Raw genomic sequence first — 17,550 nt, forward strand, 5'->3', positions numbered from 1 at the left:
CTTAATTTCAAGGATAACTAGCTCCAAGACAGATGTTCTTCACTGCTGTACTGCACTGATTCTTGTTCATGTTTATATGTTTATCTGTACTTTAATTTTTTTCAGAATTAAACACATTGATCATTTTTGTGCAAAAAAAAAAAAACCTACACTAATTTAAAGTTACAAAACTCCAGGATTATTGATCTGTAATAATGGCTTTGCAAGCAATGTGTTTTAGTTTGCACATACTTCCTCAAGGATAAGAATTAGTTATTTAAATATATGAAAGCCAAGGTCAAGGCACATCAGTGACTGGAATAGTTTTTATTTCACTAACAAGGACAGATAATATTTTCATTGTCATTATCTTTCTTATAAACAAGTATTACTCAAGATTTTAATACCACACAGGATAGACTTTTTAATAAAACCTTGATCTTTGGCTAGTACTTTTAACAGTATATCTCAGATCCTCTTTTCTATTTTTTTCCCACATCTATAGCCTTAATTCAAGATCTCGCTCTCATTTTGTCTCCTTATATCTAAAATCCTTAATTCTAGTACATATGTATTCCAAACAATCTCAAGTGCCTCTGATGAGGGAGTGAGTAGTGATTTTCACAACGTTTTCTTACCCTTTCTCCCATTTCACACTTCACGTTTGAAATGCCTTCCTTTTCCATTCTAACAAACAACTTTGATAGTACCATTCAATGTTTTGTCACTCTCTTCCTACCACACAGTGCTTAAGTCTTGTGGTCAGTTTCATGGTTTATCTAAAGTGTAGTAGTTTGACCTCTTCTCTTCGATTCTCATCAGTACAATATGTATTACACAGACATCATATATAATACATATACACATGCATGCATTACATGTGTATCAATATGTAGTATATATAATATATACAGGAATAAAACAAATATTTTAAATAAATAGGATATAGTATATGTGTTTCTTCATAACATTTGTCATAATTCATTTGTAATAATGGTTTATCTCAGTCTAAACTATTTTAAAATTCATGGTTAATCTAATCTAACAGCTGTAATAGTTAAACCACAAAATCTCACTTGTTTAGCAAAATAGACATTTTTTTCTTGCTAATATAAGAAGGAATCCAATGCTAGTCTTACCACTAGTGGTGATAGTGATGGGGTCGTCATACAAAAGCCTTTTTTTCATCTGGTATTCCTCCCTGTAACAAGTTGCTTCCCAAGTCATCAATAGTCTCCATTCCAGGCTGCTAGAATGAAGAAAGAGTCTGGAAGATGCACTACAAGGGGTTATTCTGAAGCATGGAAGGGGTACCTATCCCCTCGGCTCACAATCTATTGTAATTAGAACATGTGATTGGAATGCAGTCACATGGACACCTAATGGCCAGAAAGGCTGGAAAATGTAGTTTAATTTCGTGCCCAGGAAGAGAAGAAACAGCTAGTTTCTGCCATGGAAATTCTCACTGAAATTGATCTGTATAGAACCTATAACTCTTTCATAGCTGGATAGAAAAATTCTCGGAATAGAAGAACATAAGTTCTCTGAAGTTCTGAATAAGGTGTTAGAAATTTGTTGAGAAGGTAAGAAATACAAACAATGCAAATCAAAGGGGAACATCCTATTGCAACTTCGTACTATAGCTCAACAAATGCTATTAAGGTCTTTTTTATAAGGTGCTCCCTCTCCCCTTTTCCAATTTAACCTCAGGTGCCTTAGCTATGATTTGTCATAATAAAGAAATATCAGCCTGAAAGCAGAGAACTATGCCAGTTGATCTCTGTGCCTCTCTAATCTTAGCACCTATCTTTAATTGGAATAAAAATTAAAACTTTGAGATAAAAAAAAAGTCTGCCTCCATATTTCAGGAGGGTATACTTAGAAGAAAATTATTCCTCAAGTTCTTTTTGCTGCTGACATTAATGTCAGTTATTCAGGAATTTTTCTTTTCTCCTGGGAATGTGAAAATATTTCCAATACTATCAAGAGGCTTCCAGAAATATGTATTTATTGTAAATATACTGTTTTTATAGCATTGCTTCTAGATTTATGTGAAGAGAGGAAAATATTTTGCAACAGCAGACCATTTGAGTGGGTTGCAGTTTTAATAGGACAAAAAGTGAACATGAATTCCAGGTGCAAAGTATAGTGGTATATTGGCCCTGGCCAGGGTGACAGCTTATTGATAGGAGAGGAGGAGGAAGAGGAGAAATTGTGGGAAGTAGCCTGCATAGATGCTATCCTATGTAACAAAAACTTAACATACACAGAAACTGAGGTTCAAAAACATTTAAAAATTTATTCAAGAGCACAAAGCTGAATTTGAAACTACATCTACCTGATTCCATGCTTTTCCTGCTTCAGAGAATGTGAGGACATTAGTATCTTACTTACCATCCTGTATTTTACTGAAACACATAGATGTGCTTTGTATTCTTATCTATTTCCCAAGCATGCTCTTTATCCCCTTTTAGCATCCCCAAATGCATATTTTGTAGACAGTAAGACTGCAAACTCTTTTTATTTAAAGATTAATTACATGATCTATCAGGAAAAAAAGATAAAGGACATAAATTGTCATTCACATGATTTCCTATTAGAGATATGTCACTCTGCTCCTAACCCATAATAACCTCTATTTGGAGTTTATTGTATGTACAGGTCAAACTGGACAAGCTAAACAGAAGGAATGCATAAACCAGAGCATCGGGAATTATCAGACTAAATCTTAAAAGTATATTCTCTTCAAAAGAGGCAATTATGCCTCGTTCTTCAACATCAGTCAGCATTTGGACCTTTGTTAGCTCTTACTCTAACACAATTCCAGCCATTTTAACATTTTAAAATATGCTGTAATGGCATTTTTCCAACTTAAATGTATTGTTTTTAAATAGAAGCTATTTCCTTCCATTATCAATATGCATTAAAATTGTTGAACACAAACTAAAATATGGCATTTGTAATTTTAAGTGAAACTATCTTTGCATAATTATTTGGTTCGGCAATACAAAATGTGTAATACAAATTTTTCTGAACCATATAAATATTCATGATCTGTTTATTCTACTTAAAATGTGATCTGAATGCATGTTGCTGTTCTTTGTATCAAGGTTTTTTTAAAAAAATATGTGTCCTCTTTGATACATGTATTTGAATTTCAAAATGATGGAAAGAAAATCCTAAAGTATGTAACTATTCTGCATATTGTACTTTTGTTGTATATTCTGTATATTACTCTTAGTGCATAGCACACTGGGGACACAAAGTGGAGGAGAAAAATAGAGAGGTTGGTAATGACTGCTGAGCAAGATAAGAGATCTGAGAGGAACACATGGATGCTATTAGAGCCATAGGAAGGGATCTAAACCAGACAGATGTGTCAAGTAAAATTATTGATAGAGGAGAAGCTTGATTTTTGAAAAACAAAAAGCATTGGGTAGGTGAAAATTTTAAATAAGGGTAGAAAGTTATCCATTGGTTTGATAATATACTTTTTTATTCATATAGATAACAATAGTGATATTGTTTTAAGATTGTACACACATATACCTGCATTATAGTAAAGAAGTATTTAATGAAAGACCAGAGGCTGATCTCATGCTTCTATTTTATTTCAGTTTATTTACTTCTTTCAAGAAGTTTATTTACTCCTCCCAACAGGTTCATAGGCCTTCCAACTTGTCTGTATGATACCTCTTCAGCACTTAGTATTGCTTTTATGGATCTTCGAAAAAAGAGGGAGATTCAGAAAGAATGGAAGCTTAAAGAGATAGATTTAACGCAGTGTCTTACAGAAGTAAAATATCAAACACCAGTTTTAAGGAAAAAAAAGTTTTTCTTAAACTGTTGATCACAATCACCAGTCAGTGATCTAATCTGGTGAATTTTTTTTTTTTTTTTGAGACAGGGTCTCACTCTGTTGTCCAGGCTGGAGTGCAGTGGTATGATCATAGCTCATTGCAGCCTTGGACTCCTGGGCTCAAGTGATCTTCCTGCCTCAGACTGTCGAGTATCTAGGACTACAGTAGGTACATTCTACCACTCCTGGCTTACTGATGAAATTTGAAAATACACCTAGATTATCCCATCTCTTTATATATTATCAAGACTTATGGAGTGTCTCCAAGTGAGAAACAACCTGGTACTAATTCCTTCCTCAGTTTTGATTTATACTATAAGCTTCCTCATAACTCTAGTAAGAATTTTGTTGGGCATGGTGGCTCATGCCTATAATCCTAGCAGTCTGGGAGGCTGAGGAGGGACAATCCCTTGAGCTGAGGAGTTTGAGATCAGCCTGAGCAAGAGGGAGATCCTGTCTCTACTAAACATAGAAAAATTATCCAGGAGGATCCTTGAGCCCAGGAGTTTGAGGTTGCAGTGAGCTAAGATGACGCCACTGCACTCTACCCAGGGCAACAGAGCAAGACTCTGTCTCAAAAAAAAAAAAAAAAGAATCTGGGAAAATGTATTATAAGTCAATATAAGAAAGATAAGAATTCTCTGTATTAGCTTATTTGAATTCCACTTTTTTATAAATCATGTTTGACACTTGGTGGGGTTTTTGGAGGCTGAGTAACCTTGAAAGTCACCCATTAGAAATATTATGCTCAGGTGTTAGGAAAGCATTTAATGTGACTTTTGTCCTTTTCATTCCATTAGGGGGCCCTGTTCTTCTGCCTCACACTTAAAATCTTGAAAGTTTGTCTAGGTTATAAATGCTTTGCATTATGGATTCAGATTAATGCTTAATAAAAAAAAGCATAAGGCGATCCAAAATATCTACTATGCAGTGTAGGTCAATTCCAGGCTGCTATAAACTCTACAGTTATATTGGAGTCCATTTTCCCATATTTAAAAACAGATCTAGGTATCAGAAGTAGCAACCAATCAGATTCCAATTTCTCTTTTCTCTTTTCAAACCTTGAATATACTTCTCAAGCCTTCACTCCTACAGTGTTCTAAGTCAGCCTCTCATTACCACTAAAATATTGCCCACATAAAATAATACCTTAGTTCTGCTTAAACTCTCTTGAATGTTATTTTTTCTTTGTCTTGGCTCTGTAAAATGTTCACACAGAGCAGACATGCCTACTGTTCCAAGAGATCATTCAAAAAACCAGCAGACTGTAAACTGAATGGACTTTTATCTCAGAAGGATGAAGGACAGAGCTGCCCTACTGGGATTTGAAGTGTTGGTTCCAGGGAGTCTAGATATTTCAAACCAGACGCTTACACAACCCATTTTTCTCTGGCCTTATGACTGAATGCACTAATTCATTTACCATTCAAAGTGTCCTTCTATAATTTATGCCACACACTGACATGTATTTAACTCTCTAAAATGCCTTGAATACAATTTGTTTGAAAGACATTATATACAATAAACCATAATGTATTTTTAAGAAGCATCTTGGAATAAAAATAAATATAAAGTGGAGAAAAATGCTTATTAATAAGCATTTATATGGCACTTCATGTTTACAGATGGTTTTACAGTCATTTTTTATTAGTTTAATGTGCCAAGTCTCTCTGGGCTTAAAGTGCTACTTAAGTACATCTCCGGAGTTTATCCCCCTGGAGTCTAGACTTATGGGGTCAAATGTTGTAAAGACAGTCTTTCTGGAAAAGTTGTATCCTAAAGTCATTAAAGAAATTTTAACGTGATGAATGAGCGTGCATCTAAGACACAATTTTCACTTAAATGTCTGCTTATGAGAAAATAAAAAGAATAAATATATATGGATATTAGTAGTTTTACATGCATGGCTATGTCTTATGTTAGCATGAGGGTCATGGGAGCCCACCTGGCTTCTTGCCCATATTTATAGATCCAGATCTTACAGAATAATGTCTATGGGGACTGTCAAGTGTCTCCTGTGACTCTTGTGTAAAAGCTCACCTAAAGAGCTATCTATTTTGTTCCATGTCAGGGATACTACTGGACACTCTTGCTGTTCCAGAAATGTTCCAGATTCCAGACTGATGGCCTATATTTTTCAGAGTCATGGTCCAACTGATGTCACTTCTCATTCTGAAGGCATGTCAATTGCCAGTAAGTTCTGTAGAAAAAGCATTTATACTTTCAGGAAAGTTTATTACATAGACTCCGAGGGCAGATGGTAACACAGTAAAATTCTCCAACAAGACTGCAGGGTAAATAACAGTGTTTCAATCAGATCTGTATATCCCAAGATTCCAATATTTGCCTTCCTTCTATATTCTCATATCCATTGCTCACAATATTATAACAATATATTTGACATTATTTCAAAGGTGAATATAAGAAAAGTTCTAATATATTTTGGCTGAAGAGACTTTTCTAAGAAATTTTTGAAGAAAGTCAACATCACCATGTAATATACAGTGGCATGTGATCTTTATTTACTCAAATAATCTTTATAAATGGTATATTTTATGATCACATTTAAAAATTTAAATAAGAAGAAACACATATGGATTTTATGATTAGTTAAAAATTAAATCCTCAAAAATTACTTGTTTTCAGGCTTAATCTCATTTTAGTTTTGCAGTTTTGTTCTGAGAATCGAATTGTACCTTATCATCTTTCTGTAAATCTTACAAATGTTATCTGAAGTCTTTAAAAAATCATAAATGATATTAGTTATATGGAAATAAGCAAATGAGGCCAGCAAAATTTGGGGATTGGATTTGGGGAAGCTTTGTAAAGAATATTTACTAAAAAAAAAAACTGACTGTAGTCTTTTAATATGTCCAACTAAAAATATGTATATTATCTATTTTATCTTTAATTATTTTATCTTAATTTCAGCTATTTGTGTATTATTGAATATAAAACATGATGAGCATTTTAGGACATTCTAATGTAGGTGGTAAAGTAATTTTGAGACATCTCGTGAGGGAGTCTTATTCTTCCTTTTCTCCTGTAGTAATTGGTTCGTGTTCCAGTTATATGGCTGTGTAATAGATTATTCAAAGTCATAGTAGCTTAAAACCAAAACAACCACTTATTGCCTACCCAGATTTCTGTGGGCTAGGAATTTAAGAGTGGTTCAGCTGGGTAATTCTGGCTTGGGGACTCTTACAAGGTGGCAGTCAATGGTGACTGTGGCTAGGGTCCTCTCAAAGGCTTCTACACTCACATGCGTGCCACGTGGTTGGGAAGATACCAAGAGCTGTGGCTCCTCAGCAATCTCTCATCTTTCTTCACCTGATTTCTTCACCTGATCCCTCTAGCATGTATCTGTAGCCTGTCTTCTTTCATGACAGCTCAAGGTCCCAAAAGTTTTTGTCTTAAGAAAGAGGGCTAGGCAAAAACTGTATCCTTTTTACAAAATTACATACAAAGCCTCATACTATCACTAATATTGGTTGGAGCAATCGCAAGCCTCTGCCCAGGTTCAAGGCAAAGGACTGTAGATACCCATATCTTCAGCCTCATTGCCTAACCCAGTTACTACAATGCACAGTTGATAACACAATTGCAAAATCTTTTATCTAAGACAGGTTATAATTTGGGATATAGATAAGTTGAGAAGAATGAATGACTGGTAGCTTTTAAATAATTTATTAAAACAAAGTAAAGTTATCTAAGAGCCAAACTTTCTAGTTTTATGCCTCAGGAAATATAATCATGACATGTAGACCATCCTTACATACTGCATTTGTTGACAAATCACATGGATCTATGGAAGAACCAATATGACAAATGTTATGCTCTTCATCATGTAAATGTATGACCTGTTTGGAAGTTTAACACATATATACATGTTACTCAATTAATCAAAACTTGACATTATCAATGACTATGATGGCACAATTATCATAACTTTACAAATTAAGGAAAGAATCCTGTTCTCAATTCAAGATGATGGGAACGCATCTCAGCAACCCTTAAATATGTATATATGGGGGTGTATGGTAGACTTAGAGCAGTGGGGAACACAAACAGTTTAACTGAAGAGTTTAGTAAAGGGGCTATTTATAGTGGTGTTGGTAGAGCTAGGGAAACCAACCAGGTATGGTGAATGCCTGAAGAAGAGCAAGAACATGCTGCCCTAACCACTCCGTGCTTGAAGAAGTAGGTGAGGGAATTATGTCCATGGAACCCACAGTGAAATGGAGAAATAAAATTGATGTCACCAGACAGGACTGTGGCTATCAAAAGAGTAGCTACTGCCTGAAACAGCATGAAATGAGACAAGAGTGAAACAGTACCCTGGAATTACCTTTCTATCCTCCTCCTTTCTGCTTTCCTCTTGCTGCCTCACGTTACCAAAACCCAGTAAGAATCTAGAGAACAAGAAAACCCAAGTGGGAAATTTGTAGATGCCAGACTTCGGGAGCACAGAGTAGGGAAAAGGAGGCCAGAGAATGGTCCAAAGAGACAACTGGAGAATAATCATCCCTGACAAACCAAGATTCATTGATAGGGGACATAGTTTAGATTAAAATTTAATCTCAACTCCCATGCCTGCTGCAAATTAATCAAATTGACCAAGATAATAGCCAATGACAAGATGTGTCCCAGAGCCATAATCCGGCGAAGACTTGGCTTGATCATTCTCTTATTGCCTAATAACATTCAGAAGAAAAATTATGTCTTATATTTGTACTGACCAACAGCCAGGAGCATTCAGTAACAGCTGTACATGTCCCTAGAAACTACAAACAACTTCAACAAAGAAAGTGGTTACATTTGCCTGGGTAGTATTATAAAGCTGATTTCCCTTCTTAATAGCAAGTTGGACCACATGTCAGACCACAGAAAATTGAAGGCTTTTGTTGAAATTCTCATATGAGCTACAAAGGCCACTGCAAGCCAGAACCCTATGTTTCCAGATGCCTATATCATTTCTGACAATACTAGCATCTACTTTTTAAAAACTGTGAGTTGTTTTCTAAAATTGCTTCTGCTTTTATCAAACCCATTAGAGAGAAACCTCATATCCATGAGATAAAGGAATGGGTCATATGCTAAGATAGAATCCTAATTTTTGGGCAACTAAAAGCTAAAAGAGTATGTGCATGCTGTCTAATGAGTACCCTCAAAAGAACCAAAAAAAATTTAGACTAAGGCTAGAAAAATTATCCTCTAAAAGTTTACAGAAAATAAGACAACATACAGAAGTTTGCAGATTATTTTAATATAAACATGGTCAAAGTATAATTTGGATGAAAATACAAATCTAATTATAATCTTTTGTTGACTGTTTTTTTAAATATGCATGGTCTTTAGCTTTAATGATATTAGCATAATTCAATCCAGACATATTTGTGATCTCTTTATGAACTGTGTAGCTAGAGCTTATATTAAAATAGAAAATATGATACAATCAGAAACTAAAACAATGATAACAAAAAACAAGTCTTGCCAATAAGTTTATCCATACCTAATTCTGAAGAAAATATAGTAACTTTTAGTTTTGCCTTTCAAATTAGTTTTAATGAATTGTGAAATTAGTTTTATAAAAGATAATGTATGATGCCTGACGGTTTTATATATTATTACCATTAATTAAGAATTCTTTGGATTATTATAGCCTATATGGGCATTTTATGTAGATGGATATACATACATTATTATCTATATATGGAAAACTAATTTAAAAATGGCATGTACATATACGCTTAATAATGTGGGATATAGCACTATTGTAGGCTTTACATTGTCCTATTGGCCAACTTAATATCAACCTGAGTCCTTTAGCAGGATTGATGGCATGGATGAAGGAGTGGCATCTATACTCTTCTAGAACAAGTCCCAAGAGAGCAGCTACTACAACTTATAACACTTTATTATTGGTTAATTTGGGGCTTCTTTCACTCAGATGACATAGTTAGAAGGATGTCACTGCACAAATCAATACCTAGTGACTTGCCATTGATGTGACTGCTACCTTAAACAACAGCTGTGTCTACAACCATCTTCTGAGTAGTCAGGATACTAATTATTTTAAGCATGCCATACTTGGAAAGTGACTCTCCAAGAAAATTCTGACCTCTTCATATAAAACTTAGAAAGTTTGCAGCACACTGAGCAGCAGCTTTTGTGGCTTCTTTTCCTGATACCCTAGCCCTGGACTTTGTCTCTCTGTTGTTAAGAGTATACAAAGATTTCATTTACAATGAAATTAAAATGCACAGGTAATGCAGCTTTAAGCAATAAAAAAAAGATGGTGAATTTATTGAAAGTAGATTGCCTGCAATTTTGATGTCTCCTAATTCTAGTTATGTTAACATTCCCCACAAAAGCTTGTGCTTATTTTCTGGACTTTGCTCTTGCAGACTAAGAATTTTTATAAATGTTCAAGGATATATTTGAAAAGGATGTGTTGTAATTTTCTTAAATTTTTTATCTTAAGAGCTCTTTAAAGGATATGATCATTGCTTCTTGGCTTTTTGACTAAGATCAAGTGTAAAGAATATGATCACTCATTTTCCCAACATATATTCAAGCAATTAAATACTAAAAAATGATCTAAGATTGCTCAAATTATGCTTTTCACAGCTACCTATATTACTTAAGCTACACTTGTGTTTTCTTACTTCCTCTTAAGTTTGATGTAAATTAAATTAAATGTATTACCATATATATGGAATATTAAATATGAGTTGCATAGAAAAAAGTGAAAAGGTAGCATGAAATATGGCTACTTGATCCCATAAAAATTTTGTGTGAATTAATTATAAACCATTAAAAACATTGTACCTTTAAAAGTCATAAAAAATACTCATATAGGATAGAAAATATAAATGATTATTTCATATTAATTAATTAATATTGATTAATATTAATTACATGATTTAACTCGAGGATGTTTTTCATTTGTCTTTGCTTAATCAGAAACCACTTTTTTCTTAACTTAAGAAAGTATATTACATGATTTTCATCTGTTTGTTATTCTAATAGTTTCAATACTGCCTCTTTAACCATAGATTCTAGCTGTCAAGAATTCTCACATTAACATCTGTTTAAAAATCTTAAAATATGTACCTAAAAGCCTATGTATGGTTGAACTGTTTTTTACTGATTTTAAAGTTCATTTATTTAATGTATTGTGGTATAATTTATATAAAATTAAATACACAGATCTGAAGTCTTTAGATAGATGAATTTGGACAATTGTATGCACCCACGTGACTCTCATCACTCACGAGGTATAGAACATGTCCGTCATTCCAGAAACTTGGCTTATACATATTTCCAGTCAATATTCTCAACCCTGAAGGCAACCACTTTCCAGTTCTTATTACCATGTATTAATTTTGCCTGTTTTTTGTTAATAGCATCATATAAATAGAATCATAAAATGTGTGATTTTTGTGTCTGCCTTCTTTTGTTCAATATGTTTTTGATGTTTTCCTAGGCTTTTGTGTATTATTTTTTCCTTTGTTATTGCTAAACTATATTTCAATATTTGAATAAGCTACAATTTTTTAATTCATTTTCCACTTGGATATTTGGGTGTTTTCAGATTTCTTGCTACTATGAATAATGATATTATACATATTGTTGTAAAAATATTTTTGGTGGAAATTATGCCAGTAGTCCCAGTATGGGATATGCCGTAGTCCCAGGTACTCGGGAGACTGAGGCAGAAGGATTGAGCCCAGAAATTTGAGGTTGCTGTGAGCTAGGTTGACACCATGGCACTCTAGCCCAGGCAACAGAGTGAGACTCTGACTCAAAACAAACAAACAAACAAAATGACCATACTACTCAAAACAATTTATAGATTAAATAAAATTCATATGAAAATACCAACATTAATTTTCACAAAATTAGATAAAACAACCCTCAGATTCACATGGAACCAAAAAACAGTCTGAATAGCTAAAGCAATTCTAAGAAAAAGATACAAAGCCAGAGGTATCCCACTACCTGACATTGAATTATACTAAAAGTAACCAAAACAGCATGGTATCGGTATAAAAACAGACACATAAGTCAATGGAACAAAACAGAGAATCCGGAAATAAAGCCACATACCTACTGCCAACTGACCTTCTACAAAGTTGACAAAAACATACACTGGGAAAGGATACCCTATTCGATAAATGGTGCTGGGAAAATTGGATTGCCACATGTGGAAAAATAAAACTTGAAAAGCAAAATCACCCCTGGTTGAGAACCATTGTTTAAGGTGAATCAAACTGAATTAAGTAACCAAAATTACATGCTTTAAGTTTATCTGGTGGTACATGATTGTATATCAAGATTTTTTTCATCACACTATTGTAAAGTATTTTTTAAACCAATGCAATCAATTTGTCAAATGTCTGCTTATTGGACAAACATGTACAGACATGTAGCATCATGGAAAAATAAGAAGGAAAATTACAGTGTTAAAAAAAGACTTTAGGGAAAAATTCCAAATTCTTGAGATACTGGCAATAGAATGCCCAAAGCAGAAACTTCCTGAGTCTCCTGCTTTTTACGTCATAGCTATTGATAGGCATGCAAAGCAGTACAATCTCTTTGAAGACCATTCCCCTTGACCCTGGTGTCAAGGACTCCTTCTCTAGTATGTGGAGGAGGCTCTACTTCAGATCTAACTTACTAATGCCAATCACAAATGCCCAGAGCCACTCATTCTGAAGTTTTTGATGTGAGAAACTTTCATGACTGTCTCCTAGAAAAATAAAATTAAAGCAACTTTTGCCCATGCAGTATGATGTTTGCTGTGGGTTTGCCATATGTGGCTTTTATAATTTTGAGATATGTTCCTTATATATCTAGTTTTTTGAGAATTTTCATCATGAAAGAGTGCTGGATTTTGTCAAATGCTTTTTCTGCGTCTGTTGAGATGATAGTATGGTCTTTGTTTTTGCTTCTGTTTATGTGGTAAATCACATTTATGGATTTACATAGGCTGAACCATCTTTGCACCCCTGGGATGAAGCCCACTTGTTCATTGTGGATTATTCTTTTGAGTGTTGCTGAATTTGGTTTGCTAGTATTTTATTGAGGATTTTTGCATCTACATTCATAAACAATATTGGTGAGTAGTTTTTTTTATTGTTGTTGTGTCCTTTCCTGACATTGGTATCAAGCTGAAACTGGCTTCATAGAATGAGTTGGGGAGGATTCCCTCTTTCTCAATGTTATGGAGTAATTTCTGCAGTATAGGTACCAGTTCTTCTTTGTAAGTCTAATAGAATTTGGCTGTGAGTCCTTCTGGCTTTTTTTATTGGAAGACTTTATATTATTGCTACAGTCTTGTTGCTTGTTATTAGTTTGTTCAGGAGTTCCATTTCTATCTGATTGAGTCTTGGGAGTTTGTGCATTTCCAGGAATTTGTCCATTTCCTCTATGTTTTCTAGTTTATGTGTGTAGAGATTTTTGTAGTACTCATGGATAGTGTTTTGCATTTCTGTACTACCAGTTGTAATGTCTCCTTTTTCATTTCTAATTGAGCTTATTTGAGTCCTTTCTCTTCTATTCCTGGTTAATCTGGAAAGAGGTCTATCAATTTTGTTTATATTTTCAATGAAACAACTTTTTGTTTCATTGATCCTATGTATTATTTTTGGTTTTCCATATCATTTAGTTCTTCTCTGACCTTTGTTATTTATTTTCTTCTGCTGGTTTTGGATTTGTTTTGCTCTTCCTTTTCTAGTTCTTTGAGATGTGATATTAGGTTGTTAGTTTGTGATCATTCTGACTATTTGATGTGAGCATTTAAGGCTATGAATTTCTCCCTTACGAATGCTGTTGCTGAATCCCACAGATTTTGATGCCTGTGTCACCTTTGTAATTTAGTTCAAGAAATCTTGATCTACATCTTAATTTCATTATTGACCCAATAGTCATTCAGTAGCAGTCTGTTTAATTTCCATGAGTTTGTGTAGAATTGTGTGTCTCTCTTGGAATCAATTTTTGGTTTTATTCCACTATGGTCTGAAAAGATACATGGTATTATTTTGATGTTTTAAAATTTGTTGAGTCATTCTTTGTGACCTAAGATATGATCAGTCTTGGAGAATGTCCCATGTGCTGCTGAAAAGAATGTATATTCAGTAGTTATTGGGTAGAAGATTTTATAAATGTCTGTTAGGTCCATTTGTTTTAGGGTCTCATTAAGTCCAGTATTTCTTTATTTATTTTCTGCTTTGATGATTTGTTCAGCTCTGACAGTGGGATATTAAAGTCCCTGGAAATTATGATGCTACTATATATTTCCTCGCTTAGCTCTAATAGAACTTGTTTTATGTATCTGGGAGCTCCTGTGTTAGGTGCATAAATATTTAGGATTGTTATGTCCTTCTTGTTGAATTGCTCCCTTTACCATTATATAATGACCACCTTTGTCTTTCTTTACTCTTGTTGATGTAAAGTCAACTTTGTCTGATATGAAAATGGCTACACTTGCTCTCTTTTGCTTTCTATTTGTGTGGAATATTTTTTTTCCATCCTTTCACATTGAACCTGTGTGTGTTCTTGGGTTTAGATGTGTCTCCTGGAGATAGCAGATACTTGGGGTGTGTTTTTTCATCCATTTGGTCACCCGATGTCTTTTGAGTGATGCATATAATCCATTAATTTTGAGAGATAGAATTGGTATGTGGGATGCTGTTCTGTTCATGCTGGGTAGCTTTATTTTACCTCTGGTGCTGGTTTATAAGAGTTGTGAACTTTAGCTTTTTTGGGTGAGGTCAAAGCAAACAACCTCATCAAAAAGTGGGCAAAAGACATGAACAGAAGCTTTTCAAAAGAACACAGACAAATGGCCAGCCAATAAACATGTTTAAAAATGCTCTACATCAGTAATCATCAGGGAAATGCAAATTAAAACCACAGTGAGATATTACCTTACTGCTGTTAGAATGTCTTCTATTAAAAAGTCCAAAAACAATGAGTTGTATCACAATATTTTCTGAAGTTCCCATAAATGTCCATTAACCCAATAAACTGTGTCTATGCTGCTGCTAAACTGGAGGCCTGACAAAATAGAAGCCCAAACCAAAAGATGAACACAAAGTTTCAGTTCTAAAACTTTTCTGGGTTGGCTGAAAGTTGCATGTCAATTTTTTAGAAGGAAAGTTTTTGAAATCGAATATAAAGATGAGGACTTCTCCATAAAAGATTATTTCTGCTTTTAAGAAAACCTACCTACAGAAACTTTGCAAACAAAGCTGTTTTTAAAAACAATGTATATTGTATGTAGTTTTAGTTTTAGTTCTAATTAAGTATATATACAATTGTGATTATACAGATCCTTTGCATTGCTTGAAATACATTATTTGAAAACACATCTCCATCAAACCATCAAATAGAGAAATGTACATACTTGAAAGGTCAAGTACCCCTGGAATATTTTAAAATTCACCTGTAGAAGAGTTAGGCTAAGGTATTATTATTATTATTATTATTTTAGGCATGGACTAATAAGACTAATAAATATTTTCAAGTTGGCTTCAGTAGTTAGAACATAGTTCTCAGCTGGTAGAGCCTAGTGGTTCAACTGGAGTACAAGTGCCTTGGATCATATCTAGGTTTTGTCCTTAATATTTATGTGAACTAAACCTCTCAGCTCTTAAGTCTTCTCATCTGTAAAATATAAAATAATAATAGTGTTTCTCTCCTAGGGATATTGTGAAAATGAAAGCAGATACTCATGTAAACCATTTAGAAGACTACCTGAAATATAGTATGAGTTCTTTTAAGTATTAACTATTATTAATATTACTGGTTATAGCCATTCTGTTCTCTGACCCAAATTACAACTCTACATTTTGTCACAAATTTCAAATTTGTACCCTTGCTTGAATGGAATCTAAAAGGATCATGATTAAATCACCAAATCCATCTTTAATACATGAAAATAACTTAGACTGTAAGAACTATGAACAAAGGTTAGTAATGGAAGTGAACTCCATATCAAGGTATCAAATATTTATAATTATATGAGCCACAAATAGGTAATGTTTTTGTCTTTATTAATTATAATCTTGACTCCTCGATAAGCTAATCTTAAAATCTATATTCAATAAGTGACAATAGTTATCCTATTTATTTGTATAATCACTAGCTAAGAACTATAAGAAGAAAATGAAATAAATGTGCTTCTTTGAAATAATCATGAACTACAAAAATTAGTTTCCTCTTTACAAAGGCTTAAAGTGGTTAGTTGATTTGCCTATGGTCATAAAGCAAGTAAGTGGTAGAATCGAAGCTAGAAGTTAAGTCACATAAGCCCTAGTTTAGTGTTCTTAACTGCTTCCTTCTAAATAGCAAAGTATTTCATGTGTGTATTGAGAATTTACAAACTAACCTAACACATGCTTTCTTATGATTTCACACACACACACAAAAATCCGTGATGTGAACAGACCAGGGTTTACTCTTAATACATAAATATTTTGACAGTTCAGAAAGAGAAAATACCAGAATATACTCATGTTACCATAGCTGGTAAGTGATATATCCAATTAAAACTAAACACACAAAGACACACACTCACAGACAAACATAATAAGCAAGCCTAGTCATCTGACTCTAAATCTACTAGCTTTCCCATGTCTTTAACTGCTATAAAATGCTTGGGTATCAAGAACTTCAGTCTATAATTAGCAAACATATATGAAGCATGAACAGCTGAAATTAAGACTGCAGTGGAATTTCAAATAACAACAGCTCAGGCCTGTACACTATCGTTTCGTATCTGAAACAGTGATCTCCACTGTTCTTGTTGACGCAATTCATTACAACCTCTTCATATATACAAATAAAACTATGATAAGCCTCAAAATCCAAATCAGATAGCCTAACATGAAACATTTGTCACAATTTACCTTACAGAGTCAGAAAAAAGAAAAATGGGAAAAATAAGAAAAGTACAGAAAAATCATTTCACCACCCCACTAGAGCTAAAGATCACTTTCAAGTATTCATTCGGATGTTTGTATAGTTGCATGGATCCTACTGAGCTGCACATTCTACCAGTCCTCAAGTGGCTGTGCCCAGAAGATGGTGACTATTTCCAACTGTCCACCTGCTTGCTTTCACTTCCATTTCCTGTGTGAGAGTGAGACTGCTGCTTGGGGACAGTTAAATCTACTTCAAGCATAAGAATCATTTGTCCCATGTGGAGTCAACTTCAACGAATAGCTTTTCATTTCATCTTATTCACCCTGACTTTACAGTCGTGATGCTTAGCATGATTGGGTTTCATTTGGTTCCCTTCTCAGTTACACAGCTTTCTTTCTTTCCGGGTAACTGAGGCCAAAATTTGACGTATCATGGTTCCAATGGCATTTTGGCAGGGACTGTCATCTGTAGACTGGGTTTATCTCTGCATGGTGTGCTTCTTGACTATTTGCTTATTGAGTACATATTCTATTACTAGCTCTCAGGTGGGAAAACAAGTCTCAGTGCAACACTAATACAAGGCAAAGTTTATGCTTTTTTAAATTTTCTTAGGGAGACAAAATATAGTTAAATAAATGGGATCAATTTCTTGACAACAGTTTCATAGTTTTCTCTCCAGTAAAGAAATGTTCCTTTATCTAACGGCTGACCATCTGGTACTATTATAATGACCTCTGAACAATGTGTTATATCTGAGGTCCCCAGCCCCCAGGCCACAA

This window comes from Lemur catta, chromosome 9, assembly GCF_020740605.2.
Source record: "Lemur catta isolate mLemCat1 chromosome 9, mLemCat1.pri, whole genome shotgun sequence".
Classification (NCBI taxonomy): domain Eukaryota; kingdom Metazoa; phylum Chordata; class Mammalia; order Primates; family Lemuridae; genus Lemur; species Lemur catta.